This window comes from Fundulus heteroclitus, chromosome 10, assembly GCF_011125445.2.
Source record: "Fundulus heteroclitus isolate FHET01 chromosome 10, MU-UCD_Fhet_4.1, whole genome shotgun sequence".
Classification (NCBI taxonomy): Eukaryota; Metazoa; Chordata; class Actinopteri; order Cyprinodontiformes; family Fundulidae; genus Fundulus; species Fundulus heteroclitus.
In genome coordinates, this window is record NC_046370.1 from 8,571,625 (window position 1) to 8,596,920 (window position 25,296).

Genomic DNA, 25,296 nt, shown 5'->3' on the forward strand with positions numbered 1-25,296 from the left:
TTCTTATATAAAGCCCACACTTACGTTGTTGCAGCCACAGGCTAAGAGTCTATTCAGGAAGAAAATAATATTACCTTTGAATCTCTTTTCCCCTGTCTGATTAGGATATTTTCGCCCTGTAATGTTATTAGCGACCCGGTTCAAACGCAGCCGCTGTGCACTGGGGGTTAGCTTATTAATTGTTGTTTTCATGTCACCAACGCTGTGTGCACCCAGTGATTTAATCAGCTAAATTCCCTGCCATGGGAGCTGCAGCTCGGGCCAGGTTTAACGCTTTAGGTGTAATAATAATATATTGGCAATGAAGCTGTCATTACAATTCATTTCTAAGAATAATTTACATCTTTGTGCGCTGAATAACACTGATTAGCCAAATGGGATGGAGTTATCACCGCACTGCTTCATTGCATAAAAGCTGCCGTTTCATTAATTCAATCTATGCCTGCTCCTTTCAGCCCCTGAATGTCTGCTCATCGTGAAAGATCGCCCTGACTGGGTGACAGTTTAGGGCAAAATAGAAGGCCTATTATCACATGGACATTGTTAAGCATTAAGTTGTATGTGTGCCTTCTGCTTCCCGAAGAGCTGTAATGACCCGGAGTGCAGCAGCGTATATCTCCCTTGCAGGTACAATCTTGTTTACCTCAACCCCCAAAGGACTTGAACCTCTCTCTCTCCGCAGAGACCTGATCTGGCTTCTTTATCCCCACCTCTGTCACCTATATGGCCCCTTTCTCTAATCAAAAAGCTTCTCTCTGCTCGGAAGTTGCACGTTATCAGAAGGGACAAGGCCTCTGGTAGTTGCCGTAATTAACCTGGGGCCTTGTTACCAATACAGTCTTTGCAGCGAGTCAGTCTCCACTGGTTAATAGTAAAAACAAGGCCTGGCTACTATGCACTCATTAATGATTGTAAAAGTGATGACAAAGACCACAGACATTATATACCCACATCACAGAATTAAACTCACAAGGAGGTACGTGCAGGAAGGTAACTTCCCCAAGAAAAACATCTATTTCAGTGCTGAAAACAGGTGAGATGTCCTCATGTTCTCAGAAAATGATGGTTCCGAATCCCTTCTCCAATACGGAAGGATTTCAAATGCATGCTTTTGCAGCCATCTCTCCTCACAGCCAATCTGCCGAATGACAACCGACAGCTACAGTGATGCAGAGAGGGGAGGACAGAGATGGATGGATCGATAGACGACCGCATATGCAGACGTGCCTATTGATAAACTCCTGCTGACAACGGACGAACACTTTGGGCTCATCGGTGGAAACGTCAGTCATGCTGGCCATTAGTTTGCATGCATTTCAGGTCGGATGTCCTCAACCGGCGACCGTGGGGTTCTGGGGCCAGCCCACGAGGCCCGTAACATGCCAAAACACTTTTTTATCACTTGTCAGATGGCGTTCCACTCGGTGTCAATCCAGGCTGCTCCACTGCTGTTTGTGACAAGGAGGTGGCCTGTCTTGATATTTGACAGTAATGAACAGATAATGCATATGATGAAGTGAAATAGGTCCGATAGACCGATAATTGTGGTCATTACTTCCGTTGTCTTCACTGACGGAATTTATTTGAAATAAAGCTTGTGAAACCGTTACCATGTTAGTAAAAACAAATAAAACAAAAGAAAAAAATATTTTTTGTTTGCTATTTGTTGCATTGTTGGAAATTCTGAGCCGGTGTCTCACTAAAATGTTATTACGGTTACATAATGACAGCTAAGACTTTGATTCTTGATTTATCGCACTCTCCTGTTCCATCACCTCATCTCTTGAGCTGGATGTATCGCTGCAATTACCAGTATGTATATTTAGGATACTTTAATCATCAGCAAATGAAGGCGCCTTAAGTTTTCACAAAAATATTGTTAAAATCTCTTCTCATCTGATTCTGGTAAATCCAATATTGTGAAAATTGTGTCATTACACCTCTAGTATTTAGTCCCCTTTACTTTGACATGCTTAAGAAAAATCTAGCGCATTCACCTGCAATTAGAAGCGACATCATTGGTAAAAGGAGTCCTTCTGTGTGTCATTTAATCTCAGTATAAATAAAACTGATTATTGAAGTGTCCGGGCACTGAACCTTACATAAAAACATTGCTAAAATGTTGTTCTTGTGAACCCAATTTTGTGCATCGTCTCATTTTGTGAATTGGAGCCATCATTATACCTCAGCTATTAAAGATTCACAGCTGTAACAACTAGCGGCTAAAAGTATATCTGCTCAGGAACAGATTTTTGCCACATGCAGAGAAACGAAATTACTTCTTCATAGATAGGTGGAGTAACTGTTGCAGAACAACCTCTTGTGCGCCACTGAGACATGCTATACATTAGGCGTCAATCCATTAATCATAAATCAACATTTAAAATAATTTAACATACATATCTTGTCCGTCCTGTGTCGCCGGCTTAATTCAAACCAATGTAAACTGAAGGCTGTGATCTATCCACTGACAGGTTATAGCTTATCACTGTAAGAGGCTCCAACAAGCTGCAGACCAGAGAAGTCATGTTTGTACCTTAACGAGGCCATTCTTGGTCGGGGAATGGCAGTCAAATCTAAATTCTGCTCGGGGAGCTCAGGGGAAAAACGCCTGATGAATTTGTCAATACAACAAGAGTGATGGGGCTCATATGTGTGTAATGGACTGGATGTTCCTCAGTATTGCCTGTCAAGGCAGGGAGCTATAATGAATGGCACACTGGAGCATAGCTGTAAATACATAATTCTTTTACATTCATTTAAAACAGTGAGGCATTGCTGAATAAAATTCCGATTTCTTTCCCCATAATACTGGGGTAAATTTAGATGCAGGATTTGCTCTTTAACATTTGAAAACACATTAAAACTACAACAGACATTTTGTGAGGAGTATGACAGTGTGAAAAGTTTAACAACCTCATTAGCTTTATTAGAACTCATAAACATGCATGCTACGGTACATATTAGTATTAAAACATTCATAATGTCACAATTTTTTTTGTCAGTCAGAAAAAGACAAAAGTTGTTTTTAATCATTTTAAAACAATCATTTTAAAAAAACAATTTATATAACCTCTGGAAGCAGAAGATATGTAATAAGAAATAAATCACAGATCTGTCACAAAATTATAGAAAGCAACGGTACTTATATACAGTACCTTACATTTTTTTCACATTTTGTCCTGCCACAGCCACAAAATTCGATGTGTTCATTTTGGTTTGTATGATAGATCGCCACAAAAAGCACACCATTTAAAAATGATACATGGTTTTCAAACCAAAATGTAAAAACTATGTTTTCAGTATGTTGTCTTTGTCACTTAACCTACTATAAAAACAGAATGCAATAATTGGAGAAGCAGCCAAGAGATGCATTTTATCTCTGGAGATGCTGCGGAAGTCCAGAGCTCAGGTGGGACAATTTGACTTGCAGCTGTAATTTCAGTGTTAAGCTGTTGTGCACGGTATTTACTCAGAGTGAGTTGCATACAAATGCTGGCCAAAATTTTCTGATTTCCATTTGTGTCAAACGTTAAAAACCATCTATAATTTTCCTTCCACTTAAAATCATGCACTAAGTTTGTGTTGCATCACATACAATCTCACTAAACACATTGAAGTTAGCGGCTGCAAAGAGACTAAATAAAAGTTGGTCGTTACTGAACTTCAACGCCAACATTTTTGAAACCTATAAAGAACGACTTATCAACAAAATGAACACTCTTGTGGTGCTCCCCCAATAAAACATAAAAATGAGCGGCTGAAAATAAACAGCGTATTTCATTGGTGACATTGGGCTACATGTCATGGATTTTACCACCAAACAAAAAGTGCTCAAACTTTTCTTTAGCAAATGCAGATCAGTCAAATGCCATGCAGAACAATTAACCACAATATCAGTAATTTTAAAAACATATGTGGAATTTCATAAGTAGTGGAATTAATATGCGAACTGTTAAATGAGAAAAGTGGATCCTGAAAAATAAAGAATATTGTTTTTTAGAAGGTCTATGCCTGAAATGTTAAGATGTCGGAAAAGCCAGTAGAGGTGCAATAAAGTTAGAATTTGGATTTTTGCTCATTTATGTTACTTCATGGTCCCATTACTTTTACATTTTCCTATATTTTCTCTGAAAAAAAGATGTGCTGAGAATTTCATGAATAAATTTGCTTTTCAATGGATTATTAATGTATTTATTCACTGGCATAATGTTCAGAAGCTAAATAAAACAGGCCACTAGATATCAGTAAAACTTATTTGCTACCCCTTTAAAGTGTAAATTTAAAGCTAATTGATGAAAGCTGCTTTTAAAGCCGTTTAATTTAATCTGTGATATAGCAAAGGTCGAAATACAAGTTTCACTTTACGATAGTCATTTTACATTATTTTATTCAGCATAAAATCGGTTATTTTATACAATTTCATAGAAAACATTTAGTACAATTAACTGTTTTATATATATTTTTTAATATACACTTCTATACTGCAAGACAGCTTATCTGATATATTAATCAGATTTTCATTTTATTCGACTGGCAGCTACAAGTAAATGAAAAAATAAAGCATTTTATATGCTGATTTTCTGATGCAAGCCAGTGTGCCATATCAAGCATCATGAAATTTAAAAGGTATCTGTTACAGTGTATGTATTTATTACAGAAGAGGGACATAATGTTTGTATTGATAGGGTTACACGAATTATGTTACGGTTTTTAATAGATGGGCAGACCTGTGGGTTGGAAAAAATAGTGTTTGACTAAAACCTTGAATGAATAATAGACTGCTTCCCAAGCAGAAGCACTCTTGGTGGTAGGAGGTTAATATTCTCACATGTCATTAGGTCTGCTGACTGGACTGATGGCTCATTGAATCAGGCAGCAAATGATTTCCTCATGCTGCAGAGGACACAGCACTTCAAAGGGAAGGGGCTGAGGTCAGGACAGCACTCCGCTTTGATTAATGACCGGGGCTCCGCAGAGGTTGCCTGTAGGTAAAAATGTGACGGTGAATTGGATGTGAAGGGGCCCGACTTTTAAGCTGGATTTGACCCACCTCCAGATACCATCATACAGGTTGGCTTGATGGCTTGTGACTGAAAAGCCGGCTGACCCCTCTGGCTTACACAATCATAGAAATCAGACTTGCCTGCTGACGAGCCAAACTGAAATTAGAGTAGAATCAATTTTTTATTTTATTTACATAATGACAGTGGAAACTAGATTTGAGTTGATTCGTACAGAATAACCTAACAGTTTAACAACGTAACTGTTTAAGTAGAATAAGACCTGCAGGGGAAGTAAGCTCCGCCCCCCCTGGATTGTCATTCTCCTGGGGCCCATTATCACCCCTCCTTATTAGTTTTTGACTCAGCAGAACAAAACGTGACCACCTCAATCTTTGATCTCTCATGCGCTGACACAAATCCTTTCAAGCCTCCTGACGTTCCTCTGCTAAGGTAATTAGCACTAATTAAAAGGTTTCCAGCTGCCTTGTGTGCATGTTTTTGTTCCTGCACAGCACATTGTCCTCACAGGTGCATTTACTATGTTTACTGTGAGCATGTCACTCACATTCCTCCTCACTTGTTCACAGTGCACGATCAAGGGGATTAGGTCTATTGTTTGTAGATGACAGAGGAGACAAAGCCCATATAAATATATAGTAAGTAGGAAGTCCTTTCAGGTATTTTGTGCACTAGAAAAAAGGATTTGTTTTGTTTATTTTGGTTTTAATCTGTTCATAAATCAGTGTGAGGAAAACTTTGTCACTTAACAGCCACCATCTTCAAGGTGGCTGACATGCGATATATCCACACAAAGCAGCACATGAAGGTAAAGTGAAATTAAAAGGACATGTGCATTTTACTTCCCCAGGGCCTCCTATGTCTCCCGGCTGGCCTGGGAACGCCTTGGGATTCCCCTGGAGGAGCTGGCCCAAGTGGCCGGGGAAAGGGACGTCTGGGCCTCCCTACTGAAGCTGCTACCCCCGCGACCCGACCCCGGATAAGCGGAAGAAAACGGACGGACGGACAGATGTGCATTTTACATTTCTTGCTAATAAAAGTAGTTCAGCAGAACTTTCTGAGCAAAATGGACGAAGTGACACGTTGTGCCCGCCTACCAAAGGTTGGTTTTAGCCAATCACGGTATTGTCACAGACCGGCTCATAGCCCACGACGGCAGATGAGGGGAGAAGTGGTTTAAGCCAAACAGAGGAATTAATTGTAAGCAACATAAACCTTCAAGGAAATAACATAACAGATGAAATACAGACATGTGAGGACTTTCAGTGTGTGGAGTGAATGGATGAGTGACCATCTGCAGGTAAATATGACTGAGAATTCAACAAAAGACAAAAGGCTACCTGTAGAGGAAAGCAGAGAGAAAGAGAAAAGTTATTGGCCGCCGTTTAACTAGTGAGCCCAGGTGGTTCCAAAATAACTGGACAAAGGAGCCTGTGATAGTATTGCCTGAAATATAAGCAGCAGGCATCAAGAGAAACCACAAGAAGCTAAGCTGGTCAAGGCACTTCATGTTGTTCTTCATTCAAAGATGAAATTGTGGAGTCTTACAAAACAGATGCGACAGCAGCTACGCGTGCGTCCTCCTATACTGTCATGTTTAAGTCGGCCCAGCAGCTCTTGCTTTCGTCACAGCGATAAGTCCCGCTTTAAACCATAATACTGCAACGTGATTGGCCCGAAACGTTTTTGGTTCGGTCACAAACGGTTGAAGTGGGAGCTGTACAAGATGGATTCTTGTGTATTTGTGAACACATAGATACCACGAGAATTCAGCTTGCAGGAAAGATTAAGGAGAAACAGTTTGTGGGTTGTTCTCCAGAAGTCCTCCAACATTTCCTCTTTCTTGAATGGATTAAGCTGCCCGTGGTACTGCACCAGTGATACCCTTCCCGTCTACAGTCTATGCAGGCTGGTCACTGTCCTGGATCTGACTAATAACAATGGGATAGTGGTGGTCTAGAGGTTAGAGAGCAGGGCACTTACGTCCTAGAGAGGCTGCAGAAGTTCCTGTTTCAACTCCCACAGTCTGCCACTCTGGCTTCCTGAGCAAGACCCTTAGCCCCAGGATCCCCAGGTGCTGCACAGTGGCAAAGGAATAGCATAAATGCAGAGAACGAATTTCATTGGCATGTATCATGATGCAATGACAATAAAGGTGATGACGATCTGCAAAGTTCATGAGTTTCAAAGACAAGTCCGCTGAGGTGCCGTCATTTGTGTATTGATAAAAGAGGAGTGGGAGTGAACACACCGTGGGGGGTGCTGGTGCTGATGTTAATTGTGCGGGAGAAGATGCTCCCCAATCTCAATCGAGTCATACCCACAGAATGATGCTGCCACCATGTGTGGTGCATTTTGCATGTAGGACAACCAATTAGAACCTTACAGGTTGTGGACCACTGACTCATTTAGTAATTAAGTAGATACTGATGGGATTGTGTCACAGTGGATTTGAATTAAGAGTAAAGGGGACACAATGCAAATTCACGGAACCCTCCAGCTTTTCATAAACAAAATATGTAAAAACAACGTGCAACTTCTCTTTTAGTAACAAAATATCCAAATAAATTATGTTTCATTGTGTTGTTGTAACTTGACAAAATGTAAAAAAACGTTCAAGGGGTTTTACTACAATATACTGTAAATTCCTGAAAGTGCTGTTACAAATGAGTGACTGTGGATCTCCTACTGTTTTACCCCACCCATTAAAAAACCCTACCCAGCCACATGACTGGCAATCTTTTACGTTCACTTGCAAACCAAACCAAACACCGTATGAACAACAGTAAGAGTCATTTCCCAGCCTGCTTCAGTTACATGTGAAGCATTCCTCATTGTGTAATGAGCCAAAAAATCCAAAGAAATTGCCACTTCAAAGTCTCACATGAAACCTGTCGCACATGCCGCCTGCTGACATGTCAAACTGGGATTAAACGTCCCCCATAATCATTCCTTTGTGTTTAAATGAGCCTATTGTTTATTTGCACCTTGGATGACAGCTGTCAAGGGCAAGCAGTGCTGCAGAAGCACGAGACGTAGCAAAATGGATACTTCAAGGATCCATTTCAGCACATGCTAAAGTTTTTCTTTTCTTTTTTTCCCCTTACTGTCTGCAGATCAGGGCTGTTTTGGCTTTGAATTGTCCTGCTATCAAGCTCTCCAGCCAAACAAAATGCAATTTGAAAGATTTAGTAGAAGGAAAAAGCTGATGGGAGTGTAATTTAGGACTGATGTGACACTTGTTGTCTTTATAAATAATCAACCTCCCGGTTTATCATTCTGTAATGGTGATGACTTGGACTGGGAAGCCGAGGAAAAAGTCTTAATCTGCAGAACACAAAATTAAATCATTTTTATCCCCTCTCTCTTTGTTTCATGAAACATTTAAGGGTTATTTAGAGCCCAAGAGAACAACTGTATTTCTGCAATAGTTATTATGCAGAAGATGCTCCCTCCATCTTGTCTTGGAAAAACAGATCTTTGTCTGAGACCAGCGGTGCGTCCTTAGCACCGGGTCTCTAGTGAGGTAGAGATATTAAGCCAGGAGAGCAGGGGACTCTTCTCGGGGTCCTTAGGAACTACAGTAAATCTTCAGACAATTTATCCAAACAAAGGCCGCTGTGCATGGAGGGAGCAGAAACACAGGAAACCGAATGAATAACCAAGATCAATTACCAGGCCCTGACATTGAAAGCTCTCCACAAAGACACACATCTCACATAAGGGATGAAATATCGAGACTGACGAGTCTGAAGTGGCCACCATGTCGGCCTTTAAAGCCAAGGCAGGTTTAGGAATGAGACAAAGAAGCATACAAGATGAGATGAGACATAGATGGAGAATATTACCTGATAAACGTATTTATAAAAAGAAAAACATAAAAGAAATGGAAGAAAACAGTAGCTATGAGATTTAAAGGATTTTCTTTCAATCACATACGAACAGACATTTGCTACAACACTGTTGATGCAGCAGCATCAATATATATGTAATATTCTTAATCTTAACAGTATGAATCATAAAGAAAGATAATTCATATTATTAAAGCATAATTTTCCGACAAAAAAGACCTTCAGTCTACAGTATATGCCTTCTTATAATGTATGTAAGCTGGCAAAGCATCCGCAAACGTAAAAGTCTTAAAGTCTGTCATGATGTCTATAGAGTTTTGTCGACAATTTGTACCTTTTAAACAGGATTGTTCCAAATGGATGTGTGGTTGTTTATGATCAACACAGACATAGGATATAGTGCACACTGTTGCAACAAAGATCATGAATGCAGGAAATGTGGGTGAGTTGTGTTGGAAGTTAACAGGCGAACAAAACGGATTTCTCATCACTCAACACAGTCTCTCCTAAGAATTTTTTTTTTTTTGCCAGGATTATCAAAAAATAGTATCTTAGATTTATGGTAAAGTACTTCCATTAGCGCAGAAAAGAATAACTGTACATTACTGTAGTACAGCTGAATCCTCATCAGTAAAACATGATGAGGATACTACTCGACAAAGTAAAGTAGGCTAGGTACGAATAGGTACAGCAGAATAGGTACGAATGATGCCCATTGCCATAAAAGTAAAAATACTAGTCAGAACCAGAGCAGACAACAGTTACTTGCCAGAATTTAGGTGTTTCAAATCACAGCTTTTTGTCACAAGCGGTCATCCTCCACCATGGGAACTTACTGGCAGGCTGAAGTCCCCTCAGAGAGCTTTCATATCTTTCTGAAGGTAGCTGAGTTTTAAAGTCATCCAGCTACTGTATTCAAACATTTCTCTTGCAGTATTGCACATACTGACATATCATATTTAGATATATAGTGCAGTATAAATCAACATTTTCTTTGTGTGCAGTACCAAGCTCTCTGTATAGCGTGAATGGCACAGATCTATTATTGTATTTTTTCCCCCCGATATTTCTACTGTTAGAGATTCTTTTTGGATGATAATGAGACTCGTTAATCACAAACAACACAAAGTGATTCAATCTTTGCCTACCAGGAGTTCAAAACAGTCCATTGTTTTTATCAAGATTAGCCTCAAATCTTTGTATTTTCCTATATTTTGAATGTCATCGTCAACAATTGTTGTTAATACAACACTGCAGACTTCCCGTCGCTGCAGAGGACCAAATTGTGAGGCATTAGTCACAATAATGCACATGTTATAATCACAGAGAACTTACTTAAAATTCAATCCGCTTTGGCATCATTATCGTGTATCAACAAAATGAATGACTCCTTCAGAGTATGGTAATTATAATTTGATAAATCATCAGCAGAAAATTAACTAGATGTCAAAACATTCACTGGGAGGGGTGATGAATCGGAGATGATTGTGGTGATGAATTGTGTTAATCTGCGCAGTATGTATCCAGTGAAACGGCTAAACAGCCCAAGATGGATGGAGCAGAGAAGCTGCAAGGTCAGACCATAAAGCTTTGAGGAAAAGGGAAATAATGGAAAAGCTCTGCCTGGGTGCATGTTTGACTTTAGTCACTTATTTTTCCAATTTTGTTCAAATAATGCTGATTCAGTTAGTTGATATCAAGAGTCAAACATCCTTTAGAGTCAGAAAATCCAAAAATCTTTAAAGTATAAATCTGCCTTTTAATTAAATAATAAAAAAATAACTCTTTAATGAGAAGATGTGGAATGGATGTGTGGCTGTTTGCTGGGATGGAGCAAGCTCTTTTGCTCCGGTAGAAACACTTTTTGCAACAGGAGTCTTGGATTTAAGGCAGTTGATGACCAACAGCTTTGGCAGGGGGTCAAAAGCTAGAACAAGGCAACTGTTGGTGTTTTTATTAATATAAAGTTAACCAGATAAGAATATTTATTATTTTTCCTTGGTTTTTATTTTATCTATCTCATCTTTAAGTATAAAATGCATCTCCTGTATACTTTAGTAAAATAAAATAAAAAATTACTCTCCCAAACTATTCCTCCCTTTTAAGGTTGGTTCACACGGCAGGATTTTAAATTGTCGGCAGACTATGGCGACAGTCTGTGGACTAATTTTAACAGAGAAACAACATAACATAAAGGAAAGGCGTTGGTTAAAGAAGTGGAAGCTATCAAAGGGAGACAAGTTTTTTTTTTTTTGGGGGGGGTGGGAGGGTTGTCTCGGGAATACCTCACCTCGCTTTCTGATTGGCTACACGTCACATTCAACAGGCTGCTTGCTCGTTTGTCTTCCGGGGACACCTCACATGCTAGGATATCGGGGCAAGACTATCCAACATGTTCAATATCCCCGATTTGAGGTTGGAACGGCCCGACGTTCCACCAAGCGGACCAGCTCGCTCGTAACGCACCACACAAGGCAGGATAGTCTGGGGGCTAAAATTGGGCTAAAAATCTTGCTGTGTGAACCAGCCTTTACTCACAAGAGCTAGCTATAGCGGCATTATTTCTATGTGTCTGAGCTAAATGAAGGAGATAACATTTTACTCCACACACCGACTATTTTAGCTACCCCCTATCTGCCGCATGTGCGGGCTCACCTGGAAGAGACTTAAGGCCCTTAAGTTACGAGCAAATCACATGTGAGGAAACAAATGATTTTCTGACAGCTACACAACTGCAGTGCCGATAAACTCTCAAAAACTATAATGCAGCACTTTCTGGTAGAGCAGTTGTTTGTGTGGGGGTGGATGCTATCAGAAAAAAATGTGTCCAGTTATTTTCACGGGCAGTCTGTCCCGACGGGTACATTTCAGGCAAAAATGGCTCGCCAAAGAACACTTTTATATCCCGACACAGGGTGCTGGTTTGTTAACTCTCTAAGCTCATTTTCTTAGGCAAAAAATGGATAATTTACTATTTAGGTCTTTGCTTTAAGAACTTGCATTTCAGCAGGAAAAAAATTATTTTTATTGCTTTTGGACATGGTGGACACAGATTTTCTCCTTATATGTATACGTATACATGCGTATACATCAAGACTGCCTTGTAGTCACTTCTCTATCATGATTTGTAACATTAAATATATTTTACTGTCATGAGTTTCAAGTGTGAGCACAGTTGATCGGGAAAAGTATAAATATATTTGCCCTATAAAGACCTAAAGACGAAACAATGTTGATAATCCAGTAACTTATCAGTACACGTTTTAGCATTAATACTAAAAAATACTGGTCATGTAACCTTCCCCTCCACACATCTGTAATTGTACCCCCCTCTTGGATGTTCTTGATGTGAAAGATGTTGCTGCTAAGTGAGAGAGGTCAAACACGAGTCTAGATATTTATTGCATGTGCTGAAACCAGATGGAGGCAACACATTCATCACAGCACTGTGTCACCAAGGTAACACCCTCATAACATAAAAAAGCTGCTCCCTCCTCCCAGCAGGAGTACAGGCCTTTACTGGTGTTTACAGCAACGAAACTCGTGTTGGTTTAAAAGCAGCCGGCCGGCCGGCCTAATCGCCTCCACCTCTCTCTTCTTGGATCTCATCGACCAGGTTATGTTGGAAACTTTTAGCTTTTTATCGATACTTTCTGCTCTGTAGCTCGGGGAGATATTAAAGCTGCAGCGGGGCAAGGAAGGGCGTTTGTGACACTTGCTCCCTCATTTATCAGTCTCCTTCATAGGCTCCGTCAGTGACAATGAAAAGATTTCACAATACCGCAGGCAGAAACTCATTCCACCAGTAATCCATCATGCTCAGCCCAGCAGCCGTTCCACTGACCTAATCGGTAATGCCTGGCTGCATGCTGGAGACTTTTTAAACCACTCTTTTCATTAGGTCTAGTTAGAATGAGGAGAGTCATTGTGCTAAGCTCTGTTGCTGGATGTGTCTTTCAGTTGCTCCACATTTTGTAAAACATAAGTGTTATCGATGACCCTCCAACCTTTGACATAAACCATCTATTATTTGCTTGCATTTTTAATTCATGCATCCTAGAAAAAAACTGCCAAAAAAATTCCAGTAAATATGTGTAACATACAAACTATCAATTGAAATGTAGCATGAAACAACCTTTGGATTTTGACCTTTTGACTCTTCTCTTCTGCTCACTTCAGCAAACCTGCTGAATGTATTGATTCAGTTGAAATGAGCCATGAATTCAACCAAAAACAAAGCCCCTTTTCGCAAAATGAAACCTTATTTCACAAAACATAACATGTCGGTGACCTTTCAGGCTGTCGTCGTGTCATTCTGTTCACAGGAAAGACATCTGCAGGTGCATGAACGTGAATGATCGGGATCGCTTCCACTAGAGAGTCTTGCTGTTGTCATTGTAAGTGCAGGAAAACCAGAATAAAATATGCACACTACTTCATTATAGCGGTTTAAACACAAGGTAGGAACACCTCACCTTTTTCAACACTATACTCTGCAAAAATAGACCTAAAAATAAGATTTTTTTCTTGAAATGAATGTATTTTTTTTTTATTTGAGCAGGTAAATGGGACTATTTGCCAATGGAATAAGATTTTTGCACTTAAAATAGGAACAATTCATCTCCACCATCTTATTTCAAGTGCAATATATCTAATGATCTTATTTTAGGGGTAAAAATACTCATTCCATTGGCAAATAATCTTATTTACCTGCTCAAGTCAAGGGCAAATACATTAATTTCAAGAAAAGTTGACTCATTTTTAGTTCTCTTTTTGCAGTGTACACGTCACATACAGCTGGCGCATAATGATGGCATCAGTAAAGAGCATATATCTTTTCATCTACAACTTCACTGAGATCTTGGTTGGCAGTGCGAGGTAAACAGCCATAACCCCCCCCCCCCCCCCCCCCCCAAAAAAAAAGGTTTCTTTTCAGCTAAATTCTTTAGGAATGTGTGCTGTTATTGACACTAAAGTCAATTAAAGTAGCCACACAGGAACTCTAGTCTCTTCTCTTTACAGCATGATGGATTTCACCAGCTAGAGACAGAAGCTATATTAAAAGTTGCTACTCACAAAACGCACATAAATACGCAAATAAAAAAAAACTGCAATAAATATTTCATGGTCCTCCAGCTAGGATAATTTGTGTTTAATTTCAATGTTTTATTCTTTCTGAGGGTGGATAAATTTCCCTACATCAACCCGGACTCAGAGGACTCATTCAGAAGCCCCTCCATCTCTTCATGTCCCCACCCCTGATGAAGAGAGGTCGGTTCAGCCAGGGCGCAGAGCTGCTGAGAGTTCGGTTCCAACTGTGTGGCCCTGCCAGCCCCAAGTTCAAGCCCCACTCTGGCGAGCCTTAGTTAACACAGGAGGAAAGCAAAGAGGGTGGGGGTATGGGAGGGAGGGGTTCAGGAGCACTCTCTGAACCACTGCTGGCTTTTATGGAGAGATTATTCCCTAAACCCCCACAGCTGGGTTTTCTGGCACATGTCTCTTATCTGCATCACTCCTTTTTTTGCCGCTTCCATCTATCAAGCTGTCTGCTGTGACCTGTCTCTTTAGTAAGCCTCTCCGTGATGGGTGTCAGTACTCTGCCAACATTTGGGTCAAGTTAAGCTCGAACAAAGGTCTCCATTGTCCTACATCAGAGGAAAATGTAAATCACACAACACTTATCCTCTCATTGTGGTGCCAGCCCCATTAGAAAGGAAAATCAGGAAGCAGGTCGGGCGATGGCACAACTTCAGATACATATTCAACCTTGGCTTGTTCTGTTAACATCAGTTCGGCTGAATAGATTTAGAAACGTTCAAATTAGCCTTAAGACAGACCATTAAAAAACCTCGGATGGATAAAAACTGAGAATGTGAAGATTTTAGAAGCTGACTTTCAAATATCCAATATATTTTCTTTGACTGCTTCCCTGTGGAGGTTAGAGTTTGGACTAGACATAGGACAGTCTGAGATTTTCATGGTATGATAAGCACTTCCAAAACATCCAAATGTTCCAGTAATCAAAGTATTTATAAAAAGATCTAGTAGATTACACTTATACTAAACATATTAGACTGCTGAAATCCCCTGGTCATCAGGCAGCTTAAACATGGCCAAGAGGCATTGAATACTTTTTTGATCTGACAATAAGAACTAAAATATTCTTAATTTAGGAAACAAAGCTCATGTGTTGAAAATCTAAGCATTCCCACACAGCTGTAATATGAAACTCATGATATAAAAAACATGGTGAAGGTAGTGTCACCCTTTGGGAATGTTTTATCAGTTTTGTGTGTAATTATAAAAAGGTACATCCCAGTAGAGTTCAGAAAAGTTACTCATAAAAGCTCCTCCAATTTGTTGAAGGTTAAGTTAAATAAAAAAAAAACAGCCTGTATGCTGTCAGTTCGGACACTAATTTTATTTGCCCTTTTTTATTAGTAAACAATAGTGCCATTATCAACAATTACATTTTTATTAAAAAACGTGAATGTACGAACCGAAATGAAAAATAGTGGTGGGGGGGGAACAGTTTCACAGCTCCTCTACCAAACATAGTTAAAAGCTCAAAGGACAAAAGAACAAGTGTGCTGTAGTCAAGTAAAACCAGATGGAGTATAAAATAGGAGTCTTTTAAACCTTTCTGTTGAAATACTTTGTCTCCATCACAGCCTCAGTGAAACACAGAAATGTCTCATCATGTCTTAGAAAATACAGTTTCCTTTAAAATCGCTCCCTCCATCTCTGTGCTTTCACAACTTAATTTTAAAACAACTTTCAGATACTAAGATTAGCTAACTTTAAGCCATCTTCCTGGAGTGAAACCTTTCGCATGGAAGAGTGTTGCCACTGTGCTTAACAAAATTTAAAAAGAAATCCATAACATAATTTAACTGCCTTCATTCAACACAGAAAAGCAACAAATACGGTATTTGCTGGTGCTAAATAATATAACCTGTTAGTTAACATCACCTATTGATTATTTCAGTTCCAGCTATACAGTAATGCCTGAAATTTATAATTACATGGCTTAATAATTAATCTTATCTATGCCAGTTATTTCTAGCGCCAATTGACGTGTTTTCATTGAATATAACATAATATCCATTTATATTTGTGCACATTTTACAGGTAATTTCCAGTTATTACAAATTGAAGTAAAGTTAATTGAACATTCTAAAAAGGGTAAGGATGTTAAATGTTCACATGTTAAAATAATTTCCCATTGTCGTCATGTATACTAGCTGCAGTGACTTTATGATATCGTCTGGGCTTTTTTTAAGTAGAACAAGTTCAAATAGTCCTCATGTTAAACAGAATTTGATATGTTGTGTTATAACTAAGATCTAACTGGAGTTTACGCAATTGTAATCACTCCTTTAGTTTCCCCACTATTTGGTCACTCTAGGACCTTTTCTGAGATCTACTTAAAAGGATTTAAAAAGAACAAGACAGAGGAAGGTTTTAGAGATTTTGAAACTAGTTCTTGATGAATACAGACAACAATAATCAAGGAAATGACCTCTGACTTAAACAAAGCAAATCTCCAGGTTTTCTTCGGTTTGATGCAGTTCTCTGTTGGGTTGTGTGAATGTCCTGCGGACGCCACTTGGCAGAGGTGTTACAGAGGTGTCCAAAATGCTCATTGTCCAAATCGCTCATTGTCGTGACCTCCGCATATTCACCTTGACAAATCGGAAGTGTAGACCTTGATTCTACTGAACTATCTCTGAGTGAATAAAACGCACTTTGAAATGAAAAGGGAAAACAAGCTTTAAACAGTGCAAAACAAATACTTCTACGCCCTTAGAGACTAGCACTGCACACATCCTATTATTCTGCTAACTATCAGCAATTATCTCCCTGTCAAAGCTCTAGGTGACAAATTCTCCCCATATCCCGCCTGGCAGTATCATCAACCGGACATGAGCTTCATGTGATGGAAACTAAATCACTGGCTCCACTCACAGTCCTGACAGACAAACGGCGTGCCTTGGAAAACCTAGTCCCATCACTCTGAGCTAGCGAGGGGGAAAAAAAAGTCTCTCCCTCCCATCTGACCTTCTTTTATTCGCAGAGAGAGAAGATTAAATACCGCAGAATCTGTATGTATAGTCTGTTTCAAAAATATGAGCATTATTAATGGCTTTCTCAGAGGGACTGTTTAATCTTTTGCCAGGCTGCAGTCATCGTTTTTACCTTGGACTGTTTTCTTTCCTTACAGATGGTTCCAGAAAAACAGGAACTGTTCCCTATCCTCACAGCAAAGGCAAAGGAAGTGTGTGGGCAGCGTCAGGGCGGCAGAGTAATCATGCCTCTTGAGGCGGTGTAACATAATGATGTTAATAGTATTTCAAAAATTTACCCCTCCGTGTGAATGGATGTGAACAACACACAGACCTGGCAGGGATGCCAAACAAGCTTTAACAAATGAACAGCAGTGGACGGTTAATTGTTTCACACCTAAACTCTGCTCTTTTCTCTTTACAGCATGACGGATTTCACCGGCTAGGGATTAATATCGCTTGTTGTTATCAGCAGCGTGCTAGTTTAGACCACAGATGCGAGAAAGCACACCTTCCCTGAAGTGCGCATACTTACAGACAGATGCCAGTTTTCACAATGAGGCCACAAATCAAGTCCCAAAGCCAGAATGACGACTCAATCGCAGGAGCATGACACAGTTAGTAAATTATTTTCGTGCATTTGTCTTTTTGAACTCATGGCCCATTGATGTTTGGCCAAGAAAACCTAAATAATGGGTTTACTAAGTGCATTTGCAATTCCATTGCATGATTTGCATCACACACAAATGAGCTCAGTTGGCTGTGTCAGCAGCTCTCATTAATGTTTTACAGTAGGAATGGGCATGATAACGGTAAGAAGATGTATTAAGGCTTCAAAGTCTTTCCATCATACCGTTCCTAGTTTAAGTCAATTTAATGAGATGCAAAAAAAAAGTGCTGGAGAAATTAAAGAAGTGCCACCCATTACTCTTATTAGGACTGCAGTTTTTACCCAAAAAGATAACCCTATTCTCATCAGCTTGTTTTTGTTCAACTATATAAAGAGAAGAATGGCAAAAGGGTATAGAGGTTTGCACCATTAAACTACAGCTAAAGTTTAGAGGCATTTTTGCTTAAGTCAATGCATTTAAATAAGATATTAATGTTGCAGAATACAACATTCTAGCAGTAACAATCATTAGATAATGTTATTATTATAGCAGTAAGAAAAATTATTGTCTTCTGTTTTATAAATAAAGTCTTATTCTTTCTTTAACTAAAACAGAACAAAAACCAAAGACATTAGAGTGATGTGTTTTAAAACGAGAATATTAAGAGGTAGCCAATAGTCCAACTCAACTAAGACTAAAAAATCCTTTCATTACATTTAATTATCAATTGCTGTATACTGCATTGAAGATCTTATGCATAAAAAGAATGTTATTGCAGATTATTGCAAATTAGGGTATTATTCATCAAAGATACATTCTTGTGACTCACACTGCCTTTGTCCATGAGAAACATTGTTCCCAAAATACCAGGTTTGATGCTAGATAGTTTTTCTACTCTACTTAATGAGCAGTGAGTGCTGACGTGGGCTCGACTCCAAAACACTCACAGGCATCCAAGTCCTCCTGCAGCAGTCCCTTACATCTACTTTCAGAGTGGCTTCCTTTTTGTCCACACTACTCTGGAATATTCCATTTGAGAAGCCGATGCCCTTATTGTCAGGGTGCATTGTAATTCTTATTTTGTTCAAAATAAGTAATTGCACTAACATAAATCACTATTTGTATTGGTCTATTTAGATTGGTAATGTGTATTTTAAATACAATTATGTTTTACTGTCACAAGAGGAGCTTAGAGTATAAAAAACAGACCAGACAAAACAAATATACTATATAAAGGTTCAGTTGTAGTTCTACATCCATTTGTGGTAATACTCGCTTATTATGGCTGCCACTACGTTGTTCAGCACTTAGACAGTGTTCGTTGAGATGTAGATGGCCAATTATGCAATTTTGATGATTACATCTTTTTTTTTTTTTACTTTTAGCGGGAAATAGGACATACAGTAGCTATTTCCTTTACTAAGGAGTTGGATTTTCATTTAACCAATATTACTGAAAGTCACATTTGGTCATCTTTTAGACTCTCTCACAAAATAGTCTAAAGGGTTATATATACACGATTTATATACGTGGATGACACTTGGGTCAAAATCCAAACCAAAGAAGTTGAGGCATTCACCAAACACATCAACTCAGTCAACAGCAACATAGGGTTTACCAGAGAGGATGCCAAGAACAACATGTTGCCTTTTCTGGACTGTGCGGTACACATTTAGGAAGATGGGAGTCTTAAAACTTAGGTTAACCGGAAGCCCACATACACAGACCAATATCTGCATTTTGATACAAATCACCGACTGTAACAAAAACTCTCTTTTGTCAGAACTCTGAGTTACCGGGCTGACATTCCCTCTGCCACAGAGGAGAAGCAAAAAGAACACAAGCACATCAGGAAATTACTGCAAGCTTGTGGTTACCTGAAATGGGTGTTTGTCCAATCAGCCAACAAAGCTTGCTGAAAAAAACAAAAACGCGTCAAACACAGAGGAGAAAACAGAGAGACGCAAAAACATTATCATATGTGTCAGGAGTTTCTGGGAAATGCAGGAGAATGTTCTCCAAACACAATATACTAGTAAATTTCAAACATAATAACACTCTTAGATAAAAAATGGTTCATCCCAAAGACAGAACACCCAAACCACAGCTGAGTGGCATTGTGTCTACGGTCCAATGCTGCGAGGACTGCTTAGACTCCTACATTGGACAAACTAAACAACAACCACACAAAACCATGGCACAGCACATAAGGGCCAGCAGCTCAGGGCAGGACTCAGCAGTCCACTTGCACCTCCAGAGCAAAGGGCACAATTCTGATGACAATCACGTCCAGATTTTGGACAGGGATAACGGATGGTTTGAAAGAGGAGTGAATGAAGCCATCTTGGTCAAAAGATAAAAGCCAATACTGAACAGAGGGAGAGGATTGTGTTTCTAACTCCCCAGTATTTACAACTCGGTCCTCCAACACATTCCAAAGAGATTGCATCAGCAGACTCCTCAGGGTCCAGGTGACCAAGTACTGCACTCATACCAAGCAATAGCTTTTAACGATCCAGGACAGTGATGGCTGGGTCATTGATTTGCATCTAACTCAGAATGATTCTAGGACGATGGGTTTCATGTCCTTTAAAAACAGCAGCACTCCAACTACTGGTTGCACAAGTGCGAGCCACCAGAACTGACAAAGACTCGTGGATAGGTGTTAAAATGTTTTCAGAATAACCGAGTGAACTTCAGGTTGCCTCCAATTTAAAGGAGCAATAAGCGCTATTTAACAACTAGATGTAGCTTGAGCACAGTCTGTGGACCAAATCAAGATGCATATCGAGCCACGCCTTTCTCTAACTTGCTCCGGCAACCGACACACATTCCCCTTCTCTCCCAAAGGATAATTATACAGTAAAACAAAATCGCCTTTCCGACGGACATGTTAAGTGAAGAAGTAAGTTACCAATACCTTTATAATGCTGTAAGCAAGAGAACGTTTTCATATGATGTGGGTGCTCGCCGCCATTTTGTGCCTGGCGCTGTGATTTTATGGGCAGGGAGTGGCTAAGCCCTGAGTGGCAGCTGTTCACGTGCGTATGTGCATGCATGCGTGGCCGGCCCTGGTATGTAAACAAGAGATTGGAGGACAACACAGAGAGATGGTGTGTAATGTTTAACCATGGTCCATTTTAAAAGTTACCTTTACCTTTACACATGTCTATCTAAAATGTTGAAATTTCACTTAGTAGTCCTTTAAGCCTGTTGGATGTTGCGAAAACCGGGATAACTGAGAATTTGCACAGGCAAGGTAAAAGAAAGTAACTGTCGACTCGATATTTGATATAAAACTAAAGTTTTGAGTTCAAATAGCTCCAATTCCAAATAACTGCACATTTAAAGGGGGACTGAATCTGGTCCAGTAAGTCAGGAAGCTGGTGATCTACAGGACAGGATGAAGAACAATCCCAAATTGACTGCATCATCTCCCGACCTGTTTGCCCACTAAACAGCCTGCAGAGGGGACTGTGAACGCTTTCAGACGTTTAAACACCCGTCACTCAAAATATTACATGACCACATATGTCAGGGAGACAGGTTTGTAGTTACTTGGTCCTGGTATGGTGCATTTCTTGGGGCCCAGGATGATGGTGGAACACTTATGTCATCTTACCAGTTGGTCTAGTTATTCATAAATATGGTATCGCTTTTCATTTCTATGCAGACGATTGTCAAATGTATTTGTCTGTAAAGCCATCTCATCTGTCTGCATATTAAGGTCTGGATATCCCCCAACTCTTTTTCCCCCATGAGAAACCCTCAATGACTTTTCTTTGTTTTCTCTAATGTAAGTTACTACATCTCTGGTAAATTATATTTTCTTGTGTGAATGGTCAACACTTCCATTCATGTCACACTGTTCTGTTTACATACTCTGTCATGCACGAGCTGGAGGAGCTGCTCTTTAGCAAAGGCTCCGCTTCTCATTGTGCCGTTGGCAAAGAAAAGTCGTCCCAGGTTGTCCCCATTTTGTTGCTTATTCCTACTAAAAAAAAGCCTGGACTCGCGCAACTGCACAATCAATTAGTCAATTGGTATTGTGCAATTACATCTTTTAACTCGTAATACATTGTGTAAAGAGCATTTTTCTTAACCTGACAAAAACAAATGCATGTGTAGTTCCTTCAGACAATGACATAAAACCGGTGTTTAGTTTTTGTTCCTAAGGCATACTATTATTCAGATTCTCCATTCTTCAGGCTTCCAGGGCACTCATGAGACCAGGAACCTCGGCATGGTTGTAGAGACTGACTTGAGCTTCCCAAACACTTTACTGATCTTAATAAAATGGCTTTATACCTGATACAGATATATCATATAAGGAATACGGCCAAAATCAATGATTTCTTTCTCTGATGCTGAGACCTTCACTCACGTCTCAAAAAGGCCTCAAATGTCTCCAATTAGCACAGGACCCAGCAGCTAGAGATCTCACCAGAACCCACATGTCTGAAGATATTGCTCCATTCAGGGGCCCTGGGTGCCATTAAATGGTAATGGTAAATGGATTGAACTTATACAGCGCTTTTCCAGTCATACTGACCACTCAAAGCACTGTACACTAGAGCCACATTCACCTAATCACACTTACTAACACACACACACACACACACACACACACACACACACACACACACACACACATTCATACACAGATACGCAGCTCGGTAGGCAACTTGGGGTTATAAGTGCCTTGCCCAGGGGCACATCGACATGTGACAAAGGGAAGCTGGAATCAAACCCACAACCTTCTGATTACAAGACCACTCAACCCATCAAGCGACAGTCACTCATTAGGTAGGCCAGGCAATTGCTTGGGGCCACCATGGGGCCCCAGAGGGGACCCACAACAGCGGAAAAGTTGCATTAACAACGCAGTTGTCAGAGTCTCTGATGGAGCCTTTCCCCCCTCCCGTCCTCTCACAGAAATTGTTGTGTTCTTAAGTAAACAAACATGAGCATGAGCCCCCAGCAGCACAGCAGCAACAACTCTGTCAAAATTAAAAGAGGTTGTCCTTTTGGAAGTGAAAAAGACAAAAATGGGGAAGAGAAAAAATGTCAAGAAATTTAACAACAGTGGTGAGTGTAAGCTTGGCGCTTATAATTATGCTTTGAGCTAAATAAGTGCTTATGAAACAAGGCTATCTTGTTTGCAGCACAAGCACAGGCTGACAGCAGCATGAGCTTGTATCAAAATGAAAATAATTGATCCTTTTGGAACCTTAAAAAGAAAGTAAAAAAGGAGGAATAAAAAAAAAAGACAGTGGTGAGTATGGTAGCTGATGGTGGCTTATTTAGCTGAAAGCATTAGATGTTAATGCAGTTTTAACCTAGTCAGGCCCATGCTATGTACCTGTTTGTAAAGACTATAACTTGTTTAGCAAGGCTGATGTATGTAAAAACTGTCTAAAGAACAACAGCTTTCCATTTTTCTACTCATAAAAGTTGTTTTCAAAAAGCCAAGCTATGAATGCTAAATCATTGACTTAATGTGCAGGAATGTTTAGTAGGTTAACTAAATTACTGTATGTAGTACGTGTTTGTTTTGGTATTTGGTGTTAAGATTTTTATAGTATTACAGATACAACGGACGTGCTTTTTTTCAGCTTCGAGATATGGGGGGTCAACTTATCTGTTGGTTGTGCCACAGGTCAATCATTGTGATGTTCCCACCTAACGCCAATGTGCGTGCTCGTTTCTTGCTAGTTCCCTCTTGTTGGTTGCTCACTTCTAGTCTTAATGTGTCCAGTGAGCTTTTGTTCCAACTGCGCATTGTAGCTCTGCTGCTCTCACTGTATACTTTGAAAATGTTTGCGAGTCACAAGTAAGCAAACTGTCTTGGAAGTTTATGAGGAGAAGAGGAAGGCCCCAGTAGAAAGAAATAAGACCAGAATGGATTTGGAAGATTTTTTTCATGCGATCCCCCTGAGGAGTAGAAGAGCAGGTAGGATGGTCTTGCACATGAGCAGTTATTCAAAAATTGACTTGGGCATCTCTTAGTTACATTTCCAGAAATATTGTCTATTATACCTTTAAATGACAGGATGTTTTTTTTAATTCTCATGTGCACTTTGAAATAATTAAAATAAAAGGTTTACAATTTACATTTTTGTCAGTGTTGGATTTGACTTATGTGATGAAATCTGGTCTGAGGGCCCCTTGGACTATTTTCCTTGGGGCCCTAAGAGACCCTTTCAGTGCCACTGGCTCCAGCTCTTGCTTCTTTGCACTGGTTACCTGTGATATTCAGAGTTAATTTTAAGAATTTATTGTTAGTTTTTCAATCAATAAATTAATATACCCCATCTTGTATTTCATAGCTACTTACTCCTTGCAACCCCCTGCGACCTCTTAGACCATCTGGCCGGGCCTTACTTTCTATGCCTGGAGCAAAATTTAAGAGGTTTTCAGGCCTTCATGGTCAGGGCTCCTCTTTTATGGCATGCACTGCCACTTAGTCAAGCGTTAGTGAAGCCTCTTCAATGTCCTCCTTTAAATCTCTTTTAAAAACACATTTCTATAAGTTGGCTTTTAACTATTTTGTTTGCTACACTTTAAATAGTTTCATGTATTTTATGTAGTGCTGTCAAACGCTGAAACATTTTAATTGCGATTAATCGCATAATTTCAATATTCAACTCGAGATTAATCGCAAATTAATCGCATATTTTATCTTTTCATTTCTGAAAGTGTAAAAGCCTATTTGGGCATTTTCATATGCAATTTTGCAATAAATGACAAGTAAAAAACATGCTTGTACAAAAAATATTTTTTTTTTCAAGCACTTTTCAGAATTGGAATGAAAACATCCTGGTGCCATAAAATGGTAAACTCTGGCCTATAATGGCTAAATCACTAATTATAACGCCCTGATGTCTACACAACGATTAAACAAATGTATAAATAAATACCTGTTTTCATGCCGAAATATTTTTTCTTATTACGCATTTACATATAAATACATATAAATTTAATTTAAAATACATATAAATACTAATTTTCAACAATAATTTCTTTGTATATTTTTGCATGCTATTTACATCCAAATTTCCCAGTCATTCCAAAGTCTTACACTTTGCTTGCAACTGGGCCAGGAGCTTAATACCCTTGAAAGAGAACTGTTTAGCACAGCTTCACCATAACTCCAGGGTACTTCATTTGGCAATGTGATTCAGCCTTAGTTTGTGAAATACAAAAACAACAAATTCAAAAGCATTACAGTATGGTTTATGGGTTTGGTTTCTGCAATGTTATCAGGGTGTAAAAACTCCTCTTCAGAACCAATCTCTGCTCAAAATGGTGATCTACACAGCGTAATCTACTTTCAGCAGTTACCACCAGTTATTGCAGCCGTAAACTGCAGAAAGTACGGGCTCCCTCTGCCTTTACTACAGTCGACTTCTATGTCAGGATGCGCTCCAGAGCGTAATGAAACGAGGGATTTTTCAGCTGGTTATACTCACTGTGTTTGTAGTGCGGCAGCGCCACTTATTTTAGAGCCCAAATAAGCAACTTCCCATTCAGAAACAAGCCCAAAAAAACTGTAACCCGCAACTCATGAAATTTACAAGTGACTTTAGAAAAAAGAAGCCCAAAGTCGCATGAAATAAGCGGACTTGGCAACAGTGAGCGCGGGTCTGTTTTGCTACAGTCACTAGCATTCTTGGAGCTATGGTGATTAACACGCGTCAAAAAAAATGTCGGCATTATGGTCTAACAAAGTTAACGTGTTAAT